We start from the raw sequence: 26,337 nt of genomic DNA, 5'->3' as shown, positions 1-26,337 counted from the left end.
GAACCGCTTGGCCACACCGGCCGGCTGTTCAGTTCTTATATCAGTACTCTCTGAAGATCTTGTGGATCGATACATCACCTTGCATTTGATTCGCACGCACATTTAGTTCGGTGTACGACAGTGGTTAACTGTTACATAATGACGGTATAGTGAGAAATTGTAGAATGCCGTGTGGACGCAGGGCGCCCTCTCTGTAAGGGGACCGCGGGCAGTTTTGGGCGGGCCCGCTTTGCGGCGACGCCGCGACCACGCCCAGGTATCGCGTTTCCTTGCGGCCGGGGGGCAGGCCAGGAGAACGGGAGATAGCGCCGCCGCCGACGCCGTGCTCGGGCCGTCCTTGGCCGGCGCTTCCCTCTCCCTTCCTTTCCGGCCCCAGGAATGCGCCTCGGGGGAAAACTGGGCCGCGCTGGAAACCACTGTCGTGGCCGCACTCCTCACACGGGGCGCTGACGTGGGCGTGGCGGCGACGGGAAATCCGTCGTAACGAGAGGCGGCGATCGCCTTACACGGGACGTGCACTTCGTCGTGGATTTGTGACTGCAGCGCTCGCCCGCGGCAGGTGTCAAAAAAAATGGTTCAAATGGCTCTGAGCACTATGGGACTCAACTGCTGTGGTCATAAGTCCCCTAGAACTTAGAACTACTTAAACCTAACTAACCTAAGGACAGCACACAACACCCAGCCATCACGAGGCAGAGAAAATCCCTGACCCCGCCGGGAATCGAACCCGGGAACCCGAGCGTGGGAAGCGAGAACGCTACCGCACGACCACGAGATGCGGGCGCGGCAGGTGTCGGCTGTACATGGGTCGTATACCACTTTTACGGTAATGGTACTGCGTTTTGTACTACGTCAGCTCTATTAAAACGCATGTTTCCTCCCTTGCCCCTGTGCTACTCATTGTTGTGTCTGTAGTGTCAGTAAAAACTTAAATATCCATGTACACCGCTACGGTCGGAGGTTCGAATCCTGCCTCGGGCATGGGTGTGTGTGATGTCCGTAGGTTAGTTAGCTTTAAGTAGTTCTACGTTCTAGGGGACTGATGACCTCATACGTTAAGTCCCATAGTGCTCAGACCCATTTGAACCATTTTATCCATGTACATGTTGTTGTTGTTGTGGTGGTGGTGGTCTTCAGTCCTGAGAATGGATTGATGCAGCTCTCTATGCCACTCAATCCAGTGCAGGCTTCTTCATCTCCCAGTACCTACAGCAACCTACATCCTTCTGAATATGCTTAGTGTATTCATCTCTTGGTCTCCCTCTACGATTTTTACCCTCCACGCTGCCCTCCAATACTAAATTGGTGATCCCTTGATGCCTCAGAACATGTCCTACCAACCGATCCCTTCTTCTGGTCAAGTTGTTCCACAAACTTCTCTTCTCCCCAATCCTATTCAATACTTCCTCATTAGTTATGTGATCTACCCATCTAATCTTCAGCATTCTTCTGTAGCACCACATTTCGAATGCTTCTATTCTCTTCCTGTCCAAACTATTTATCGTCCATGTTTCACTTCCATACATGCCTACACTCCATACAAATACTTTCAGAAACGACTTCCTGACACGTAAATCAATACTCGATGTTAACAAATTTCTCTTCTTCAGAAACTCTTTCCTTGCCATTGCCAGTCTACATCTTATATCCTTTCTACTTCTACCATCATCAGTTATTTTGCTGCCCAACTAGCAAAACTCATTTTCTACTTTAAGTGTCTCATTTCCTAATCTAATACCCTCAGCATCACCCGACTTAATTTGACTACATTCCATTATCCTCGTTTTGCTTTTGTTGATGTATGATGATCATTAAATAAGGATACAAGCTTTCTAAAACTTCACAAAATCGGAGAAAATCGCTCCTAAGATAGAGCACACGTATGTTTATGTAACATCGAATGGACTATTACTGAAAACATTTTTGTTTATTTAATAAAAAAACTTCCACAACCTTTTAGAAAAAGCGGAGATGAGAGCATACACCAAAGCAGGAATCACCAGCGCATGTTCTCGTTCCTGGGCACTTCTATCCACCACGATGCGCTCAACTTCTAGGGCGTGCTGGAAAGTAACGCCCTGAATTTTTAATGTGAAATCTCTTAAAGCTTCTTAAATAAACATTATCACCATTCTACAACTTTAATCTTTACATATTTGCAGCCCTCTGTCGCTACAGGCCTCTGTTCTGTAGCATGTAAAATGGCGATGTGCAGAGCTACTATATCGGTGCGTGAGAACAGTTTGCCCACACATCGAGCACCTTCTGCTTGAGCATGGCAGTGCTAGACCATTCATGAGAGCTCAAACGTATGCAACAATCCGATGCTTTCGGGTCATTGCCATCAATCGTCGTCCATACAGTCTCAGCTTCACCCCATCCGATTTCCATCTGTTTCCAAAACAAACAACGCCTTCGAGGACGACACATCGATACTGCAAGCAGAGATGTGGTTGTAGCTCCGTCAACCAAGTCAAACCTTCTACGTTGACGGTTCAACAAATTGATCTCTCGTTGAGAGAATTGCGTTCATCGCTGCGGTGACTATCTTGCGAAATAAATACACTGATCAGCCACAAAATTATGACCACTGACCAACTATCGATATAAATTCATTCCGGAGACAGCAGCGTCGCCTGGCGAGGAGTGACTGCGAGTAAGACACACGCAGCCGCGCGTGTTGGCCGCGCCGTTTGAGACGTCATGTCACGGAGTGCGCGGCCCCTCCCGCCGGGCCGGCCGGGGTGGCCGAGCGGTTCTAGGCGCTACAGTCCGGAACCGCGCGACCGCTACGGTCGCAGGTTCGAATCCTGCCTCGGGCATGGATGTGTGTGATGTCCTTAGGTTAGTTAGCTTTAAGTAGTTCTAAGTTCTAGGCGACTGATGACCTTACAAGTTAAGTCCCATAGTGCTCAGAGCCATTTGAACCATTTTTGGACACTCATATTTATGTAGCATCGAATGGACTATGATGGAAAATATTTCTATTTATTTAATAAAAAAACTTCTACAACCTTTCAGAAAATGCGAAGATGAGAGAAAAAAGTTAGCATACACCAAAGCATGAACCACCAGCGCATGTTTTCGTAACTCGGCACTTCTATCCACCACCCTGCGCTTAACTTCTAGGGTGTGCTGGAAAGTAACGCCCCCAATTTTTAATGTGAAATCTCGTAAAGCTTCTTAAATGAAACAAACATTATCACCATTCCACATCTTTAATCTTTGTGTCTACATACTTGCAGCCCTGTGTCGCTACAGGGATCCGTCCTGTAGCATGTAAAGTGGCGGTGTGTAGCGCGATTATGTCTGTGCGTGTGAAACAACGAGCTGTAATCGAGTTCGTCCACAAAAAAATGGTTCAAATGGCTCTGAGCACTATGGGACTCAACTGCTGTGGTCATAAGTCCCCTAGAACTTAGAACTACTTAAACCTAACTAACCTAAGGACATCACACACATCCATGCCCGAGGCAGGATTCGAACCTGCGACCGTAGCGGTCGTGCGGATCCAGACTGTAGCGCCTTTAACCGCTCGGCCACTCGGGCCGGCGTTCGTCCACACATGGAGCACCTTCTGCTTAAGCATGACAGTGCTAGACCATTCCCGAGAGCTGAAACGCCTGCAACAATCCTATGCCTTGGGGTCATTACCATCAGTCATCGTCCATACAGTCCCAGCTTCACGCCATCCGATTTTCATCTGTTTCCAAAACTTAAACTGTTGTGGGTTGGCAGGAGAGCCAACACCAGGTTACTAGAGGAAGCCGAAAGGCACGCGTTTTAGCTCACGCACGCTGGCGTGAGGTCTAGAACAGGACAAGGAAATTAGAATTTAGAAAAACGGTCCTAGCTGGTGGATTACTTAACTTTAGTCCATTAATGGTGAACGTCGGCCTGGACGGTACATGCATCACAAGATCAATAGCAACTGATAATGGCGCCTTGCTAGGTCGTAGCAAATGACGTAGCTGAAGGCTATGCTAACTATCGTCTCGGCAAATGAGAGCGTAATTTGTCAGTGGACCATCGCTAGCAAAGTCGGCTGTACAACTGGGGCGAGTGCTACGAAGTCTCTCTAGACCTGCCGTGTGGCGGCGCTCGGTCTGCAATCACTGACTGTGGCGACACGCGGGTCCGACGTATACTAACGGACCGCGGCCGATTTAAAGGCTACCACCTAGCAAGTGTGGTGTCTGGCGGTGACACCACAAAAACAACGCCTTCGAAGACGACACTTGGATACTGCAATCAGAGATGTGGTTGTAGCTCCGATCATCATAGTCAAACATTCTACGGTGAGGGTTCAACAAATTGATCTCTCGTTGCGAGCAATGCGTTCATCGCTGCGGCGACTATGCTGCGAAATAAATACACTCATCGGGCCACGAAATTATGACCACTGACCAACTATCGATATAAACCCGATCCGGCGAAAGCAGCGTTGCCTGGCGAGGAATGGCTGTTAGTGCGACACACGCAGCCGCGCTGTTAGAGGCGTCGTGACACGGACTGCGTGGCCCCTCCCGCCGGAGGTTGCAGTCCTCCCTCGGGCGTGGGTGTGCGTCTTGTTCGTAGTATAAGGTAGTTTAAGTAGTGTGCAAGTCTAGGGACCAATGACCTCAGCAGTTTGGTCCCTTAGGAATTCACACACATTTTTTTAGATGCACGCACGGTGCGCGTAGTATCAGTCAGATGCTGTCTTCGTGTAGAATGGGGAAGGCGATCGATGTACCTGAGTTTGACCGAGGGCAGATTGTAAGCGCAGAGATATGTAAATAGCCGGAATATGGCGTTGCCGTCCGCAACGCCTATATAAGACAAGTGTCTGGCGCAGTTGTTGGATCGGTTACTGCTGCTACAATGGTAGGTTATCAAGATTTATGTGACTTTGAATCTGGTGTTATAGTCGGCGCATGAACGATGGGACACAGCATCTCTGAGGTAATGATAAACTGGCGATTTTCTCGTACGACCATTTCACGAGTGTACCGTGAATATCAGGAATCCGGCGAAACATCAAATCTCCGACAATGCTGCGGCCGGAAAAAGAGCCTGGAAGAAAGAGACCAACGACGACTGAAGAGAATCGTTCAACGTGACAGAAGTGCAACCCTTCCGTACATTGTTGAAGATTTCAATGCTGAGCCATCAGCAAGTGTCAGCGTCCGAACTATTCAAGCGAACACCATAGAAGTGAGTGGGCTTTCAGAGCCGAATGCCCACTCTTGTTCCCTTGATGACTGCACGACACAAAGATTTACACCTCGACACAGACATTGGAGTTTTTGTGGTGTCACCGCCAGACACCACACTTGCTAGGTGGTAGCCTTTAAATCGGCCGCGGTCCATTAGTATACGTCGGACCCGCGTGTCGCCACTGTCAGTGATAGCAGTCCGAGCGCCACCACACGGCAGATCTAGAGAGACGTACTGGCACTCGCCCCAGTTGTACAGCCGACGTTCATAGCAAAAGCTACACTGACCGATACGCTCTCATTTGCCGAGACGATAGTTAGCATAGCCTTCAGCTACATTTGCTACGACCTAGCAATGCGCCGTATTCAATTGATATTGAGATTCCATTAATGTATCATCAAGAGCGATGTTCTACAAATGTGGATTAAAGTTAAGTATTCCAGAAGCTACGTACTTTTCTTTATAGCATTCATTATGTATCCTGTTTCAGACCTCACGCCAGCCTGCGTGAGTTTAAGCGCGTGCCTTTCGGCTTCCTCTCATTGTGTCTAGGCTGTCTTGCCTAGACACAACAGTTTTTATGACTGGAAACACGTTGTCTGGCCGGACGAGTCCCGTTTCAAATTGTATCGAGTGCATGGACGTGAACGGGTATGGAGACAACCTCATGAATCCATGGACCCTGTATGTCAACAGGGGACTGTTCAAGCTGGTGAAGGCTCTGTAATGGTGTGGGGCGTGTGCAGTTGTAGTGACATGGGACCCCTGATACGTCTAGTTACGACTCTGACAGGTGACACGTACGTAAGCATCCTGTCTGATCACCTGCAACCATTCATGTCCATTGTTCATTCCGATGGACTTGGGCAATTCCAGCAGGACAATGCGACATCCACACATCCAGAATTGCTACAGAGTGGTTCCAGGTACACTCTTCTGAGTTTAAACACTTCCGCTGGCCACCAAACTGCTCAGACATGAGCCGGCCGGTGTGGCCGAGCGGTTCTAGGCACTTCATTCCGGAACCGCGCTGCTGCTACGGTGGCAGGTTGGAATCCTGCCTCGGGCGTCGATGTGTGTGATGTCGTTAGGTTTAAGTAGTTCTAAGTTCTAGGGGACTGATGACCTCAGATGTTAAGTCTCATAGTGTTCAGAGCCATTTGGCTTGCAACGTGCTGTTCAGAATAGGGGTCTCCATCGTCTCGACCTCTTGCCGAGTTATGGAGAGACCTGGTCATGGTGTCAATTCTCTACAGCACTACTACAGATATTAGTCGAGTCCATGTCACGTCATGTTGGGGCACTTCAGCATGCTCTTGGGGGGAAGGGGGGGGGCCTCATGGTATTAGGCACGTGTACCAGTTCTTTCGCTCTTCAGAGTATAAGCGCATCGGAGTCGCGCTGCAGTGCATTTACGCTGCAGCACTGCCCTCAGACGGGAACATTTTGATGGCCGTTATATTTTACCCACCCGGTACATGGCACGCACAAATGAACATCAAAAGGTGTAGTTGTGTACCTGAGTTCTGTTACTGTGCATTACTACAGTAGCCGGCCGGAGTGGCCGAGCGGTTAAAGGCGCTACAGTCTGGAACCGCACGACCGCTACGGTGGCAGGTTCGAAGCCTGCCTCGGGCATGGATGTGTGTGATGTCCTTAGGTTAGTTAGGTTTAAGTAGTTGTAAGTTCTAGGGGACTTATGACCACAGCAGTTGACTTCCATAGTGCTCAGAGCCATTTGAACCATTACTACAGTAACAAGTTATGCACAAGGATGAGTATATCTTGTTAAGGACTTTTTTGGAAGTGTTTTTACATAGTGTAATAACTTTATGGAAAGCATGCAAGAGGGAAAATAACCTGCATTAAGACTGTATGGTTGACCTACTTGTTGCTCATCAGCTAGTCTAGTGTCAAGCTGCATGACAGCTGTCCTCCGTCGCAGCGACTTTCGCATAACGAAGGCTAAGTGCTGTGCTAACGAGTATCTTCCCGTGCGCTGTGGACAGTGTAGGAGCTACATGGTTAACACGACCCACCTCAGGGTTATTTGACGCGTCATTAAGTTCAGCTCCCCACCGCCTCTCGTGGTAACGGTGTACCCCCCCACTCACAAGGGAACCTCCCCATCGCACCCCCCCTCAGATTTAGTTATAAGTTGGCACAGTGGATAGGCCTTGAAAAACTGAACACAGATCAATCGAGAAAACAGGAAGAAGTTGTGTGGAACTATGAAAAAAAAGCAAAATATACAAACTGAGTAGTCCATGTGTAAGATAAGCAATATTAAGGGAAATGTGTGGCGAGGAGCGCCGTGGTCCCGTGGTTAGCGTGAGCAGCTGCAGAACGAGAGGTCCTTGGTTCAAGTCGCCCCTCGAGTGAAAAGTTTACTTTCTTTATTTTCACAAAGTTATGATCTGTCCGTTCGTTCATTGACGTCCCTGTTCACTGTAATAAGTTTAGTGTCTGCGTTTTCCGACCGCACCGCAAAACCGTGCGATTAGTAGACGAAAGGACGTGCCTCTCCAATGGGAACCGAAAACATTTGATCGCAAGGTCATAGGTCAACCGATTCCTCCACAGGAAAACACGTCTGATATATTCTATACGACACTGGTGACGGCATGTGCGTCACATGACAGGAATATGTTGTTGACCCACCTAACTTGTACACTTGGCTAATGGGTAAAAAGATTCTTCTACGTTGCCCGATTTAGGTTTTCTTGTGGATGTGATAATTACTCCCAAAAAAAGATGAAAACATGAGAGTTTGTGACATAGACTGCAACAAATTAATCCAACAGTTTCACAGTCGCAGACTTTTCCCTGTACTCTGTCAAAACATATGTTTCTAACGTTTTCAAATTTTTCCATGTGTAGACCGTCAAATCCTGCATATGTCCAAGCAAATCTGAACATGTCCTGGAATTTTGGAGAGCGAAGTTGATTATGTGTGAGTACCTGAACTTTGATAATTGACTGAAAATAAAAATTAAACTTTTCGCTCGAAGAAAGACTTGAACCAAGGACCTCTCGTTCCGCAGCTGGTCACGCTAACCACGGGACCACGGCGCTCCTGAGTTCAGTTTGCCCTTGATGTTGCCTGTCTTCCGCATGGACTACTCAGTTTGTGTATTTTGCTTATTTTTTCATAGTTCCACACAACTTCTTCCTGTTTCCTCGATTGATCTGTGTTCAGTTTTTCAAGGCCTATCCACTGTGCAACTTATAACTAAATCTGAGGGGGGTGCGATGGGGAGGTTCCCTTGTCAGATGTTATGTGCTTTTGCAATACTTGCACTGTCATAGCAACTACGTAAGTGAATTTTTAATCACCTTATACTTTTCCTTTTATTCAGTTAAAACTACGCCAGTTGCCAGAAAGTGACATGAACTTTGCAATTTTCTTTTCGTTACAGATAGAAAAACAGTTCCTTTAAGTCTACTCATGTGGGCTTGCTCTTTCCTTTCTCGCTGCTTTCCAGTAATATGTTGAGCTATCACATTTCTGTTTGGAGTTATGAACCGCTCTTCCCATTGTGATTCAGATTTGAGGCGCGACAGGTTATTTGAAGTAAGATTTCATTAATGTGTAACGACTGCATAAAATTTGTAATTAAACAATCATCTGTCCTGTACAATGATATTCATTGCGGGTACGGCAAATTTGTGTGGAACTAGTGCCGGAAAATGTCTAGCGTTTACAATTACACTTAGTGAAAGTACACCTAGCTGTATATCCTGTAAGCCACTGTGCGTTGCGTAGCGGAGGGTACTTCGCGTGAATGTTGGCTGTTCTCTTCCCCAATTATTCGCATATGGGCCGAATGCATAATCTTCGTGTACTCTGCGCCCTAATGTTTCTTATTTTAGTCTCATGATAACAACGAAAGACGATTACAGAAATTTATTTCTCAGGATCAACATCTACATCTACATGGATACTCTGCAAATTACATTTAGGTGCCTGGCAGAGGGTTCGTCGAACCACCTTCACAATTCTCTATTATTCCAAACTCGTACAGCTCGCGGAAAGAATGAACACCTATATCTTTCCGTACGAGCTCTGATTTCCCTTATTTTATCTTGGTGATCGTTCCTCCCTATGTAGGTCGGTGTCAACAAAATATTTTCGCATTCGGAGGAAAATGTTGCTGATTCGAATTTCGTGAGAAGATTCCGTCGCAACAAAAAACGCCTTTCTTTTAATGATGTCCATCCCAAATCCTGCATCATTTCAGTGACACTCTCTCCCATATTTCGCGATAATACAAAGCGTGCTGCCTTTCTTTGAACTTTTTCGATGTACTCCGTCAGTCCTATCTGGTAAGGATCCCACACCGCGCAACAGTATTCTGAAAGAGGACGGACAAGTGTAGGGTAGGCAGTCTCCTTAGGAGGTCTGTTACATTTTCTAAGTGTCCTGCCAATAAAACGCAGTCTTCGGTTAGCCTTCCCCACAACATTTTCTATGTGTTCCTTCCAATTTAAGGTGTTCGTAATTGTAATACCAAGGTATTTAGTTGAATTTACGGCTTTTAGATTAGACTGGATTAAGTAATACTGCTGACACTATCTTTACTTATTAATTAAGTGTGGTGAGATTGGGGCTACAACACCTTCCCTTATATCTAACCAGGCTTTCTATGTACTGCAGCCGGCCGAAGTGGCCGAGCGGTTCTAGGCGCTACAGTCTGGAACCGCGCGGCCGCTACGGTCGCAGGTCTGAATCCTGCCTCGGGCATGGATGTGCGTGATGTCCTTAGGTTAGTTAGGTTTAAGTAGTTCTACGTTCTAGGGGATTGATGACCTCAGAAGTTGTCCCATAGTGCTCAGAGCCATTTGAACCATTGCTTCTTTTCATCTTTTTCTTCTTCTTTTGCTTGTGCCATTTTTACCGCGGATACGCATGGTTAATCGGATGTGGCAATGTTAGTTGAAGGGGTGGCTGGATGACCTGCCTGCCGCCACCCCGTACCCCCCTCCCCCCCCCCCCCCCCCCCCCGGGAAGGTTTAGTGTACCCCAACTGCCTGTGACTAGTGTAATCCTTGTAATAGTGCGAAAGTGTTCAGATGTCTGCGAGCCGTGTAACTGAGGCAGGACGTGGGGACCAGCCCGGTATTCACCTAGGGGGATGTGGAAAACCGCCTAAAAACCACATCCAGGATGGCCGGCACACCGGCCCTCGTTGCTAATCCGCCGGGCGGATTCGATACGGGGCCGGCGCGCCTACCCGAGTCCAGGAAGCAGCGCGTTAGCGCGCTCTGCTAACCTGCGGGTTCCATTTGAACCATTTCTACGTACTGTATATTATGTTCACACAGAGCCACATATGTTTTGAAAAGATTTGCAAGTGATATGGGATTCCGGTTCTGCCAGGAATTTTTTCTTTGTCGGAGGAGTGGTACCTGCTCGACCGACCAGGAGCGGTTCCAAGGTCAAGAATATCGACGACGGCCGGGAGTGGCGTATTGACAATACTGCATCCAATGACGTCACTGGCAGAGGAAGACATGGCGGTCGGTCGGTCGGTCGGTCTCGATTGGCCCGTCTAGGCCAGAACGCGGCTGCTTACCTAGCTTCTGCGTTAATATGAAATGCGACAAAGGTATCTCTTACGTAACTAGGGGTGAGGAGCGGTAGCTAACGAGACTACTTACTACGCAGCCTGGTTTATGAGTTTCAGGAGCAGCGGCCTGAGTGGCTAAGTAGACCGCCGGCTGGCTGACATTTACGGCAATGGAGTTTCTTGTGCGGTGCTGCGGCACCGTGACCTTTGGCGGACCTCCACTTGGCCGCCTGTGCTCCGCGTTACGGACTCATTTTTTTTCCCGTAATGCAGAAAACATGAACAGTAGCTTTCCACACATTAGCCCTCGGCAGACGTCGAAAGCACGTACAGCACTGTCTCCAGAATTAATCGTTCAGTCTACAGCAGAGGAGTGTGTGCTGGTTTGAAGATGTGCCAGACCGTGACTCGAACCGTACTTTACGGGACTAGCAGTCGTGGAAAAAGGCAATTTAAATCGTGAATGAGTTAAAAAATTAGGAGCAGTAGTGTATCCCTTGCTGCCAAGAACAAAAATAAATGAACCCCTTTCCACGAATACACAGCTATTCGCGGCGGCTTCTCGAATAAATGCTTCGATCCACCATGACAGCCTAGCGCGTTAAACCGCGCGGGATTCAAAAAATGGCTCTGAGCACTATGCGACTTAACATCTGAGGTCATCAGTCCCCTAGAACTTAGAACTACTTAAACCTAACTAACCTAAGGACATCACACACATTCATGCTCGAAGCAGGATTCGAACCTGCGACCGTAGCGGTCGCACAGCTCCAGACTGTAGCGCCTAGAACCGCACGGCCACTCCGGCCGGCGCGCGGGGTTCCGTCCCGTATCAGTACCCAACCGGCGGATTATGGACAGACTGGACGGGGTTTTTAGGTTGTTTTCCACATCCGACTAGATGAGTGCTGGGCTGGGGACCCACGGCCTGCCTTACAGAGACAAGCCATGCAAAAGTTTAGAAAACGTTATCACGCTTATACATGGGATAATACGATACACTGGCCGATATGGGAAGTTGGAGGGGGGGGGGGGGGGATGTGTCGTCAGAAAGGGCGTCTGACAACCCTCTAGCATTAACATTGCCAAATCCGAAAAAAGCTCTGTTTTGTCTCTATTCACTTTGAGCCCTCTGTGCATAATTGTCCATTTTCTGGTACATTTCTTTCAACACGTGCTTTGATTCACTTAGTAGTACTATGCCATCCTCATATACGAGACAATTGAAGTTACCGTCCATCTCTACTCCTGCCCACTCCAGTTGCTTACACTCTTTTTATTACTTTCTCTAAGATGAACAGAACACATGAGGGAGCATCCATCCCTTTGTCTGAGGCCTATCTTAGTCTCGAATGTTTCTGATGTGGCTCCTCGGAAACTTACTGCTGCCTTTGACCCTTCCATACAAGCTTGCACCATTCTCACTAGCTTCTCAGGCACTCTGAAGTTACACATTGCATTGTATAGGCTATTCCTGTCGATGCTGTCATATGCACGTTGAAAATCGACGAACAGGCTGTAGATATCTTTATCATATTCCCAGTGCTTTTCAAACAATTGTCTTAGTATTAATAATGATCTGTTGTTACAAGGTGGCGCAAAATACGTGTTACAAAGTGTTCGTCTGCTGTGGTTTAATCGTCTATCCTAAATGATTCTCCTTGTGATATTCTTTTATTGTAGCTCTGAAAATTCTTTAGCTCACTCACTGATGTATCAGTCCACATTTAAGAATGAAAGCACTAACATTGGAACAGCGGCACTGTGAACCCACACGTTCAGACTGCCGCTTCAACTCATCCACAAAAATTCGCTGTTTGGTGCGCAATATGTGCACAATGAATTATTGAGACCATTTTTATTGAGGAACCCGTAACAAAAAGAAATACAGACAAGTCCTGGAATATGAATCAGTACTGGTTGCAAGCCGCCGCCGAATGCTCTAAGCCGGCCGCTGTGGCCGAACGGTTCTAGGCGCTTCAGTCCGGAACCGCGGTGCTACTACCGTCGCAAGTTCGAATCCTGCCTCGGGCATGACTTTGTGTGATGTCCTTAGGTTAGTTAGGTTTAAGTAGTTCTAGGGGACTGCTGACCTCAGAAGTTAAGTCCCATAGTGCTTAGAGACATTTCAACCGTTTTTTGAATGCTCTAAAAGTAATGGTTCACGCAGAAAGGTGCACACATTCAGCTATCAGATCTGAAACTTCCCGGCAGATTAAAACTGTGTGCCGGACCGAGACTCGAACTCGGCACCTTTGCCTTTCGCGGGCAAGTGCTCTACCAACTGAGCTACTCAATCACCACTCACGCTCGGTCCCCACAGCTTTACTTCTGCCAGTACCTCGCCTCCTACCTTCCAAACTTTAGAGAGGCTCTCCTGCGAACCTTGCAGAACTAGCACTCCTGAAAGAAAGGATATGCGGAGACATGGCTTAGCGACAGCCTGGGGGATGTTTCAGAATAAGATTTTTCACTCTGCAGCGGAGTGTGCGCTGATATGAAACTTCCTGGTAGTCCCTTTCTTCGAGGAGTGTTAGTTCTGCAAGGTTCGCAGGAGAGCTTCTGTAAAGTTTGGAAGGTAGGAGACGAGATACTGGCAGAAGTAAAGCTGTGAGTACCGGGCGTGAGTCGTGCTTCGGTAGCTCAGATGATAGAGCACTTGCCCGCGAAAGGCAAAGGTCCCGAGTTCGAGTCTCGGTCCGGCACACAGTTTTAATCTGCCGGGAAGTTTCAACATTTGTTGCAAAAGGCAAAGGTCCCGAGTTCGAGTCTCGGTCCGGCACACAGTTTTAATGTGCCTGGAGGTTTCATATCAGCGCTGTAGAGTGAAAATCTCATTCTAAGGTATCAGATCGTCTCGCTGGACGCCTTAGCATTAATTGGGCATGGTGAGAATTGGCGCTGTTATAGTCACTATGATTATTTCTTATGCGGTTATCTAGAGGACAGACTCTTCAAAGGTGTTCCTGCACCATCCCAGGATCTTCGAACTGCAATTTCCAGACCGATTGGTGCAGCCGAAAATATTCTTCAGAAAGCCATGACGGAATTCAGTTCAAGACTCTGTACTCTCATTGCTGAAGAAGGAAGCCACTTTGAAAAGCTTCCGTATCAAATTTCAGATTGTCTGCTATAGCATAAATCTGATAACAAGAATATATCACTCCGTATTACGTCACAGTAGACAAACATTTTCGACCACCTATTTTGTGCCACCCTGTAAATTCTTGAGTATATTGTTCCGGTTTCTGATTTCACCTGCCTCATTACAGATATCGATTTTGTATGTCAAAGACCTGTCTACGATCACGCGTAGGGGTTTTGGGGTGTTTCAATATTGGAGAGTCTAACCTCAAAGTGTGATGGTAGGTGTGTAGGTTGCGTGTTCGTTTCGTAGGTACAAAGTACATACAATGGTCTTCTGAGGATTTGGTTCGACAGAGTTATGTTTGAAGTAATCATCTAATGTCTTCAGGTCTCATGTTAGTATAGCTTCCGTAAAGCTTTGGAGATCCTATCGAAGACAGTGCTGCCAAATTCAGAGTTACTAAACACAGCTTTCCGAAATGCCTTCACAAAAGAAGACGAACTAAATATTCCAGAATTCGAATCGGGAACAGCTGCAAACATGAGTAACGTAGAAGTAAATATCCTCGGAGGAACTTAAACCAATAAAAGCGAGTCTTATGGTCCAGACTGATACCAATTAGGTTCCTTTCGGAGTATGCTGATGCATTGGCTCCATACTTGACAATTATATACAACCGTTCGCTCGACGAAAGATCCGTACCCAAGGACTGGAAAGTTGCACAGGTCCCACCAATATTCAAGAAAGGTAGTTGGAGTAATCCACTAAACTACAGGCCCATGTCGTTAACGTCGATATGCAGCACGATTTTGGAACATACACTCCTGGAAATTGAAATAAGAACACCGTGAATTCATTGTCCCAGGAAGGGGAAACTTTATTGACACATTCCTGGGGTCAGATACATCACATGATCACACTGATAGAACCACAGGCACATAGACACAGGCAACAGAGCATGCACAATGTCGGCACTAGTACAGTGTATATCCACCTTTCGCAGCAATGCAGGCTGCTATTCTCCCATGGAGACGATCGTAGAGATGCTGGATGTAGTCCTGTGGAACGGCTTGCCATGCCATTTCCACCTGGCGCCTCAGTTGGACCAGCGTTCGTGCTGGACGTGCAGACCGCGTGAGACGACGCTTCATCCAGTCCCAAACATGCTCAATGGGGGACAGATCCGGAGATCTTGCTGGCCAGGGTAGTTGACTTACACCTTTCAGAGCACGTTGGGTGGCACGGGATACATGCGGACGTGCATTGTCCTGTTGGAACAGCAAGTTCCCTTGCCGGTCTAGGAATGGTAGAACGATGGGTTCGATGACGGTTTGGATGTACCGTACACTATTCAGTGTCCCCTCGACGATCACCAGTGGTGTACGGCCAGTGTAGGAGATCGCTCCCCACACCATGATGCCAGGTGTTGGCCCTGTGTGCCTCGGTCGTATGCAGTCCTGATTGTGGCGCTCACCTGCACGGCGCCATACACGCATACGACCATCATTGGCACCAAGGCAGAAGCGACTCTCATCGCTGAAGACGACACGTCTCCATTCGTCCCTCCATTCACGCCTGTCGCGACACCACTGGAGGCGGGCTGCACGATGTTGGGGCGTGAGCGGAAGACGGCCTAACGGTGTGCGGGACCGTAGCCCAGCTTCATGGAGACGGTTGCGAAAGGTCCTCGCCGATACCCCAGGAGCAACAGTGTCCCTAATTTGCTGGGAAGTGGCGGTGCGGTCCCCTACGGCACTGTGTAGGATCCTACGGTCTTGGCGTGCATCCGTGCGTCGCTGCGGTCCGGTCCCAGGTCGACGGGCACGTGCACCTTCCGCCGACCACTGGCGACAACATCGATGTACTGTGGAGACCTCACGCCCCACGTGTTGAGCAATTCGGCGGTACGTCCACCCAGCCTCCCGCATGCCCACTATACGCCCTCGCTCAAAGTCCGTCAACTGCACATACGGTTCACGTCCACGCTGTCGCGGCATGCTACCAGTGTTAAAGACTGCGATGGAGCTCCGTATGCCACGGCAAACTGGCTGACACTGACGGCGGCGGTGCACAAATGCTGCGCAGCTAGCGCCATTCGACGGCCAACACCGCGGTTCCTGGTGTGTCCGCTGTGCCGTGCGTGTGATCATTGCTTGTACAGCCCTCTCGCAGTGTCCGGAGCAAGTATGGTGGGTCTGACATACTGGTGTCAATGTGTTCTTTTTTCCATTTCCAGGAGTGTATATTGTGTTCAAACATTATGAATTACCTCGAAGAAAACTGTCTATTTACACACAGTCAACACGGGTTTAGAAAACATCGTTCCTGTGAAACACAACTAGCTCTTTATTCATATGAAGTGTTGTGTGCTATTGATAAGAGGTTTCAGATCGATTTCGTATTTCTGGATTTCCAGAAGGCTTTTGACAATGTACCACATAAGCGGCTCGTAGTGAAATTGCGTGCTTATGGAATATCGTCTCAGTTATGTGACTGGATTTGTGGTTTCCTGTCAGAGAGGTCAGTTCGGAGTAATTGACGGAAAGTCATCGAATAAAACAGAAGTGATTTCTGGCGTTCCCCAAGGCCCTTTGCTGTTGCTTACCTATATAAACTATTTGGGAGACAATCTGAGCAACCGTCTTCGGTTGTTTGCAGATGATGCTCTCGTTTATAGACTAATAAAGTCATCAGAAGATCAAAACAAACTGCAAAACGATTTAGAAGAAATATCTGAATGGTGCGAAAAGTGGCAGTTGACCCTAAATAACGAGAAGAGTGAGGTCATGCACATGAGTGCTAAAAGGAACTCGTTAAACTTCGGTTATACGATAAATCAGTCTAAAAGCCGTAAATGAAACTAAATATCTAGGTATTACTATTACGAACAATTTAAATTAGAAGGAACACACAGAAAATGTTGTGGAGAAGGCTAACCAAAGTCTGCGTTTTATTGGCAGGACAGAATATGTAACAGACCCACTAAGGAGACTGCCTACACTACGCTTGTCTGACCAGTTTTAGAATACTGCTGCGCGATGTGGGATCCTTACCCCCTAGGACTGACTGAGTACATCGAAAAAGTTCAAAGAAAGGCAGGACGTTTTGTATTATTGCGAAATATAGGAGAGAGTGTCACTGAAATGATACTTGATTTGGGATGGACATCATTAAAAGAAAGGCGTTTTTCGCTGCGACGGAATCTTCTCACGAAATTCCAATCACCAACTTTCTCCTCCGAATGCGAAAATACACTCCCGGAAATTGAAATAAGAACACCGTGAATTCATTGTCCTAGGAAGGGGAAACTTTATTGTCACATTCCTGGGGTCAGATACATCACATGATCACACTGACAGAACCACAGGCACATAGACACAGGCAACAGAGCATGCACAATGTCGGCACTAGTACAGTGTATATCCACCTTTCGCAGCAATGCAGGCTGCTATTCTCCCATGGAGACGATCGTAGAGATGCTGGATGTAGTCCTGTGGAACGGCTTGCCATGCCATTTCCACCTGGCGCCTCAGTTGGACCAGCGTTCGTGCTGGACGTGCAGACCGCGTGAGACGACGCTTCATCCAGTCCCAAACATGCTCAATGGGGGACAGATCCGGAGATCTTGCTGGCCAGGGTAGTTGACTTACACCTTCTAGAGCACGTTGGGTGGCACGGGATACATGCGGACGTGCATTGTCCTGTTGGAACAGCAAGTTCCCTTGCCGGTCTAGGAATGGTAGAACGATGGGTTCGATGACGGTTTGGATGTACCGTGCACTATTCAGTGTCCCCTCGACGATCACCAGTGGTGTACGGCCAGTGTAGGAGATCGCTCCCCACACCATGATGCCGGGTGTTGGCCCTGTGTGCCTCGGTCGTATGCAGTCCTGATTGTGGCGCTCACCTGCACGGCGCCAAACACGCATACGACCATCATTGGCACCAAGGCAGAAGCGACTCTCATCGCTGAAGACGACACGTCTCCATTCGTCCCTCCATTCACGCCTGTCGCGACACCACTGGAGGCGGGCTGCACGATGTTGGGGCGTGAGCGGAAGACGGCCTAACGGTGTGCGGGACCGTAGCCCAGCTTCATGGAGACGGTTGCGAATGGTCCTCGCCGATACCCCAGGAGCAACAGTGTCCCTAATTTGCTGGGAAGTGGCGGTGCGGTCCCCTACGGCACTGCGTAGGATCCTACGGTCTTGGCGTGCATCCGTGCGTCGCTGCGGTCCGGTCCCAGGTCGACGGGCACGTGCACCTTCCGCCGACCACTGGCGACAACATCGATGTACTGTGGAGACCTCACGCCCCACGTGTTGAGCAATTCGGCGGTACGTCCACCCGGCCTCCCGCATGCCCACTATACGCCCTCGCTCAAAGTCCGTCAACTGCACATACGGTTCACGTCCACGCTGTCGCGGCATGCTACCAGTGTTAAAGACTGCGATGGAGCTCCGTATGCCACGGCAAACTGGCTGACACTGACGGCGGCGATGCACAAATGCTGCGCAGCTAGCGCCATTCGACGGCCAACACCGCGGTTCCTGGTGTGTCCGCTGTGCCGTGCGTGTGATCATTGCTTGTACAGCCCTCTCGCAGTGTCCGGAGCAAGTATGGTGGGTCTGACACACCGGTGTCAATGTGTTCTTTTTTCCATTTCCAGGAGTGTAGTTTGTTGACATCGACCTACATAGGGGGAAACGATTACAACGAGAAAATAAGGGAAATCAGAGCTCTTACTGACAGATATAGGTGTTCGTTCTTTCCGCGCGCTATACGAGATTGTAATAATAGAGAATTGTGAAGGTGGTTCGATGAACTCTCTGCGAGGCACTTAAATGTGATTTGTAGAGTATCCATGCAGATGTAGATTCTGCGCCATCCATCAGTTTAAAAGCACTTACTGGACTTTGTTTCTGGAAGACCGTATGTAAACAATTTTAAAAGGAGGGGGGGGGGGGGGGCAAAAGAAAGCCTTGTGTGATGCCAGCATTTATTTTGTGAACTCTGCTTTTACCTGAGAACATCTGGAAGTATCTGTTTTACAGTGTATTTTCAATTACAGTGGTTAGTTCCCGGCACGGAATTACACTGATGAAATTGAGCAGGAGTTTTTCACGACAGACATTACCATAGGCTGCAGTCAGATCTGAGAAGACCCTCATGTTTATCTTCTGCTTCTCAGTGATGTTTTCGATATGAGTTGCTACTCCTACCACTTGTTCCTCACATCCTCTTCCTGGTTTAAACCTAGTTGGCTCTATTGGGACGTGTTTACTGATGGCTGATCAAATTCTGTTACCAATGGGCCCCCCCAGAAACATGAACGTCGCACTAAAGAAAGCAACGGGGCGATAGTTTTCAGCTTTGCATCCTTGTTTGGCTTTAGTACGGCAGTGATCTTAGTTCTCTTGAAGAGATATGACAGATGACATAATATATTTAAAAAGAAGGTGATTGATTATATATTGTACAATGATTACTTTGTATGTGCATTTAATGGTGTATGTGGATACTGTCTGAGAAATGTGTTGTAAAGAAGTAATAAATTAGAACGTTGTAGCTGATAGTAAAATCATACTGCATGAGCGCCGAAAATGTACTAGGCCATAAACTTTTCGTGTTGGTTTTTTTGTGGGAGGTGTGAAATTAAGTGTAAAGGTTGTTGGAAATCGCCATTTGCTCTTGTTCTCAAATATTCGATGAATATAGTCTGGCTAATTTTCGCGCCTGTGTTAGGCTGCCTGAAAAGATATACACAGGTTCTAGTTAAGTACTTATTACGTTGAACCTTTAACTTGATATTATACTTGTCAATGAGTAGGTAACGGAGCATTTAAAATTTTTATATTTAGTCAATAAATACATCAAATACTGCCCCTAGAAGCCGTTAAATAGGGAACATGCAACTGGGAGCGGGTGGCTCTCTTATCTCCTTAGTAATATGGACTTCGTATCCACCTTTCAGAGTCTCCTCGTAAGCAGGAATGATGTTGACTGTGTTCTACTGTCTAGAAGACATGCATCTCACTTACATTCTACATCTACATCTATACACCGCTAGCCAACAAGCGGCGTGTGGCAGAGGGCACAATTCGCGCCAAAGTCATATTTCCCCCTCTCTGTTACGCTCGCGGATCACGCGAGGGAAAAACGACTATTTGAATGCCTCAGTATGAGCTCTTATTTCCCTCATCTTTGAATGGTGACCATTGTGTGATTTGAAAGTTGGTGGTAATAATATATGCTCTACATCCTCGGCGAAGATCGGATTTCGGAATTTAGCGAGCAGCCCCTTCCGCTTAGCGCTCCGTCTATCTGCAAGTGTGTCCCACTTCAAACTTTCTATGAGATTTCTAACGCTCTCCCGATGGCTAAATGTACCAGTCACGAATCTTGCCGTTCTTCTTTGGACCTTCTCAATCTCTTGAATCAGACCCAACTGGTAAGGGTCCCATACAGACGAACAATACTCTAAGACTGGACGAACTAACGTATTGTAAGCTATTACCTTTGTTGAAGGACTGTATCGCTTCAGAATTCTACGAATAAACCGCAATCTAGAGTTCGCCCTGCCTGTTACTTGTGTAATCTGATCATTCCATTTGAGATCATTTCGAATAGTCACACCCATATACTTGACTGATGTTACCGCGTCTAAAGACTGATCATTTATTTTGTATTCGTACATTAATGGGGATTTTCGCCTTGTTATACGCAGTAGGTTAGTAATATTGAGAGATAACTGCCAGCCATTACACCACGCATTTATTTTTTGAAAATCCTCATTGATTTGTTCACAACTTTCGTGTGATACTACTTTCCTGTAGACTACAGCACCATCGGCCAACAGTCTAATGCCGCTGTCAAAACCATCAACCAGATCGGTTATGTAAATCGTTAAAAGCAGCAGGCCTATTACGCTGCCCTGGGGCACACCTGAAGTTACGCTTGTTTGTCTTGAAGTCACCCCATTCACGACGACATACTGCTGTCTGTCTGTTAGAAAACTTTGTATCCAACCGCATATGTCATTGGATAGATGGTAAGCGCGCACTTTTTGTACCAAGCAACAGTGCGGAACTGAGTCGAACGCCTTTCGAAAGTCGAGAAATATGGCAGCAAACTGGGAGCCGGTATCTCAAGGCCAGCTGTGTCTCCCATGACCGCTGTTTCCTAAAACCGTGCTGGTTTCTGCAGATCAGCTTCTCAGAGTCTAGAAAGGTCATTATGTCTGAACACAAAATATGTTCCATGATTCTACGACAAATCGATGTCAGTGAAATTGGCCGGTAATTATGTGCATCCGATTTTCTATCCTTTTTATAGATTGCTATGACCTGGGCCTTCTTCCAGTCCCGTGCAACTTTCCGCCATTCCAATGATGTCTGATAGCCGTTTGCTACAGCCTATTCAGTTGTGAGAAGTGTACAACTACAGTATGCCCGGCGTTGAGCAGACACCTGAGGGGAGGTGGGTTACATGTTGAGAGAGACGGTAGTGTAAGGGGCAGTCAAATGAAAACTGAATAGCACTGTCGCAACAGGACCATGGGATGCTTCCATTCAAAAGTAATCACCACACGCGTTGAGACTTTTACCCCACTGGGAGAGGAGACGATCAATTCCTGTTTCGTACAGTGAGGTCAGCTGCTGATGGATCTACAACTGCAACAACTATTGTACCTCCTACTCCAGCTGTAACAGACGTCCACGCATATCTTTCTTCACGTAGTACCGAGGTACTTCTTAAATGACTGGCTTTTTAGATTTTGTGTACATTTCATTTCATGTTACACAGACTTTGTTTTCTAAAAGATATGCAGCTAGACGAATAGTTTTTGGACTCTACATCTACATCTACATGATTACTGTGCAATTCACATTTAAGTGCTTGGCAGAGGGTTCATCGAACCACAATCGTACTATCTCTCTGCCATTCCACTCCCGAACAGCGCGCGGGAAAAACGAACAACTAAACCTTTCTGTTCGAGCTCTGATTTCTCTTATTTTATTTTGATGATCATTCCTACCTATGTAGGTTGGGCTCAACAAAATATTTTCGCATTCGAATGAGAAAGTTGGTGACTGAAATTTCGTAAATAGATCTCGCCGCGACGAAAAACGTCTGTGCTTTAATGACTTCCATCCCAACTCGCGTATCACATCTGCCACACTCTCTCCCCTATTACGTGATAATACAAAACGAGCTGCCCTTTTTTGCACCCTTTCGATGTCCTCCGTCAATCCCACCTGGTAAGGATCCCACACCGCGCAGCAATATTCTAAGAGAGGACGAACGAGTGTAGTGTAAGCTGTCTCTTTAGTGGACTTGTTGCATCTTCTAAGTGTCCTGCCAATGAAACGCAACCTTTGGCTCGCCTTCCCCGCAATATTATCTATGTGGTCTTTCCAACTGAAGTTGTTCGTAATTTTAACACCCAGGTACTTAGTCGAATTGACAGCCTTGAGAATTGTACTATTCATCGAGTAATCGAATTCCAACGGATTTTTTTTGGAACTCGTGTGGATCACCTCACACTTTTCGTTATTTAGCGTCAACTGCCACCTGCCACACCATACAGCAATCTTTTCTAAATCGCTTTGCAACTGATACTGGTCTTCGGATGACCTTACTAGACGGTTAATTACAGCATCATCTGTGAACAACCTAAGAGAACTGCTCAGATTGTCACCCAGGTCATTTATATAGATCAGGAGCAGCTGAGGTCCCAGGACGCTTCCCTGGGGAACACCCGATATCACTTCAGTTTTATTCGATGATTTTCCGTCTATTACTACGAACTGCGACCTTCCTGACAGGAAAGCACGAATCCAGTCGCACAGCTGAGACGATACCCCGTAGGCCCGCAGCTTGATTAGAAGTCGCATGTGAGGAACGGTGTCAAAAGCTTTCCGGAAATCTAGAAACCGAAATCAACTTGAGATGTATATCAAATGGTTCAAAACTTGAGATCCTCTGTCGATAGCGCCCATTACTTCGTGCGAATAAAGAGCTAGCTGCGTTGCACAAGAACGATGTTTTATGAAACTATGCTGATTGCGTATCAATAGATCGTTCCCTTCGAGGTGATTCATAATGTTTGAATACAGTATATGCTCCAAAACCCTCACTGTATATGCCTTCGTATGGGCCCTAATTTCTCGTATCTTATCTTTGTGGTCCTTACGCGCAATGTGTGTCGGCGACAGAAGAATCTTTCGGCAATCAGCTTCGAATGACGATCTAACTTTTGTCAACAGTGTTTCTCGAAAAGAACGTCGCCTTCCCTTAAGGGATTCCCATTTCAGTTCCAGAAGGATCTCTGTAACACTTACGTGTTGTTCGTAACTGTTGGTAATAAATCTAGCAGCCCACCTCTAAATTGCTTCGATGTCTTCCCTCAGTCCGACCTGGCTCGAATCCCAAACACTCGAGCAGTACTCAAGAATTGGTCGCACCAGCGCCCTACATGTAGTCTCCTTTACAGATGAACCACTCTCTCCTAAAATTCTGCCAATACACCGATGTCGACTATTCACCTTCCTACCACAGTTCGGCATGGTCTTTCCATTTCATATCCCAGCGTTCCACCCAATTATTTAAACTACTTGAATGTGTCAAGCTGGACACTCGTGATACTGCATCCGAACGTTATAGGTTTGAACTTCCAACCCATCCGCATTAGTTTACATGTTACCACATTCAGCCCTAGCTGCTATTCATCACAGCAACTGCAAATTTCCTCTAAGTCGTCTAGTATCTTCCTACACTCACTCAACTTCGACCCCTTACCGTAGACCACAGCATCATCAGCAAACAATTGCTGCAGCAAAGAACTGGAGATTTCTGCCCACCTTGTCCGCCAAATCATTTATATACACCGAAGAGAGGAAAGTGGTACACCTGCCTAATATCGTGTAGTGCCCCAGTGACCTCGCGGAAGTGCCGCAACACGACGTGGCATGGACTCGACTAGTGTCTGAAATAGTGGTGGACGGAACTGACACCATGAATCCTGCAGGCTTATCCATACGCCCACATAAAGTTTTTTGTTCGGGATCAGTAATGCTATCACCCGTCAAAACACGTACCTTTGCTCTTGATTCACCCTGTATTTGGAGACCGGAAGAAAGACAGGCGGGGACGTCGGTTTCAGCTAGACCAGGAATTCGCCTGTGGATCAGTCAGCAGCCGACCGATTTCTACGAAAGAATTGATCGTATCGGCTGCCAGTGGCATAAATGCCGTACGGCGTGAGGTGATTACACTACTGGCCATTAAAATTGCTACACCAAGAAGAAATGCAGATGATAAACGGGTATTCATTGGACAGATACATTATACTAGAACTGACATGTGATTACATTTGCACGCAATTTGGGTGCATAGATCCTGAGAAATCAGTACCCACAACAACCACCTCTGGCCGAAATAACGGCCTTGATACGCTTTGAGTCAAACAGAGCTAGGATGGCGTGTACTGGTACAGCTGCCCATGCAGCTTCAACACGATACTACAGTTCATCAAGAGTAGTGACCGGCGAATTGTGACGATCCAGTTGCTCGGCCACCATTGACCAGACGTTTTCAGTTGGTGAGAGATCTGGAGAATGTGCTGGCCAGGGCAGCACTCGAACATTTTCTGCATCCAGAAAGGCCCGTACAGGACCTGCAACATGCGGTCGTGCATTATCCTGCTCAAATGTAGGGTTTCGCAGGGATCGAATGAAGGGTAGAGACACGGTCGTAACACATCTGAAATGTAAGTTCCACTGTTCAAAGTGCCGTCAATGCGAACAAGAGGTGACCGAGACGTGTAACCAATGGCACGCGATGCCATCACGCCGGGTGATATACCAGTATGGCGATGACGAATACACGCTTCCAATGTGCGTACACCGCGATGTCGCCAAACACGGATGCGACCATCGTGATACTGTAAACAAAACCTGGATTCATCCGAAAAAATGATGTTTTGCCATTCGCTCTCCGAGGTTCGTCGTTGATTACACCATCGCAGGCGTTCCTGTCTGTGATGCAGCGTCAAGGGTCACCGCAGCCACAGTCTCCGAGCTGATAGTCCGTGCTGCTGCGAACGTTGTCGAACTGTTCGTGCAGATGGTTGTTGTCTCGCAAACATCCCCATCTGTTGACTCAGGGATCGAGACGTGGCTGCACGATCCGTTACAGCCATGCGGATAAGATGCCTGTCATCTCGACTGCTAGTGATGCGAGGCAGTTGTGATCCAGCACGGCGTTCCGTATTACCCTCATGAACCCAGCGATTCCATATTCTGCTTACAGTCATTGGATCTCGACCAACGCGAGCAGCAATATCGCGATACGATAAACCGCAATCTCGATAGGCTACAATCCGACCTTTATCACAGTCGGAAACGTGATGGTACGCATTTCTCCTCCTTACACGAGGCATCACAACAACGTTTCACCAGGCAACGCTAGTCAACTGCTTGTTTGTGTATGCGAAATCGGTTGGAAACTTTCCTGATGTCAGCACGTTGTAGGTGTCGGCACCGGCGACAACCTTGTGTGAATGCTCTGAAAAGCTAATCATTTGCATATCACAGCATCTTCTTCCTGTCGGGTAAATTTCGCGTCTGTAGCACGTCATCTTCGTGGTGTAGCAATTTTAATGACCAGTAGTGTGCCTCCGAGTGGAACCACTGCACGCTGTGGTTGCGGCGGGTCCTCGGTTTTGGTTCGGCTGCCCGTCAGAGAGTACAGGAGTGAGGCATGTTGGCGAGCGCCAGCGGCAGCGGCAGTGTCGCTGGACCGGCGGTGTGTTGCGCCCGCAGGCCCGCGCAACGCCCGCGGCCGCTCTCGCGGCAGAGTAGAGGCGGAGGCGGAGGCGCGCCGCAGTGAGGCCGCGGCGGCGTCCATGTCGGCGCGTGCGCGCTGGCCGGCCGCCGCGACGCCGACGACATGCGCCAGGGGCCGACGCCGGCCGCCGGGGCGCCCGCGGCCGCAGCCGCCCGCAAGAGCGTCTACGAGCTGCTGCTCGAGTGGGAGTGAGTAGCCGGGCCGCTGCTTGTTGCCTGCCACCGCCTCAGCCTCAGCCTCTCTCCAGTAGATGTGCGCGCGTCTCCTGTCCTCTCTGCACACTGTCGCCACTATCGTAGGCACCGCTTTTCTTCACCGAGGCAGCACTTGACGACAAACTGAGTCAGCTATCACCTAATCTGCTGCCCTGCAGTGTACTGGAGTTGTAAACTGGCACAGTAGCTATACATCCCAACTTGCTAGTTCACACCCAGGTATGCTACTCGGCAGTTGACACCGACTTACGGTACCCACCAGCTGACACTCAGGTATGCTACCTTGCTGTTGACACCCAGGTAGGCTACCTTGCTGTTGACACCCAGGTAGGCTACCTTGCTGCTGACACCCGGGTAGGCTACCATGCTGCTGACACCCAGGTAGGCTACCTTGCTGTTGACACCCAGGTAGGCT

The 26,337-nt window shown here is 47.9% G+C and overlaps 1 protein-coding gene across 1 annotated transcript in view; it reads left to right on the top strand.

Moving 5' to 3' along the window:
- The window catches only part of LOC124552268 (serine-rich adhesin for platelets-like), an 820,531-nt gene that overhangs the window by 155,372 nt on the left and 638,822 nt on the right, over positions 1 to 26,337 (top strand). The window lies entirely within an intron of this gene.

The sequence above is a fragment of the Schistocerca americana genome, chromosome 10 (assembly GCF_021461395.2).
Source record: "Schistocerca americana isolate TAMUIC-IGC-003095 chromosome 10, iqSchAmer2.1, whole genome shotgun sequence".
NCBI lineage: Eukaryota > Metazoa > Arthropoda > Insecta > Orthoptera > Acrididae > Schistocerca > Schistocerca americana.
The sequence above is the reverse complement of the archived record's forward strand: the minus strand, read 5'-3'. Positions and strand labels throughout refer to the sequence as shown.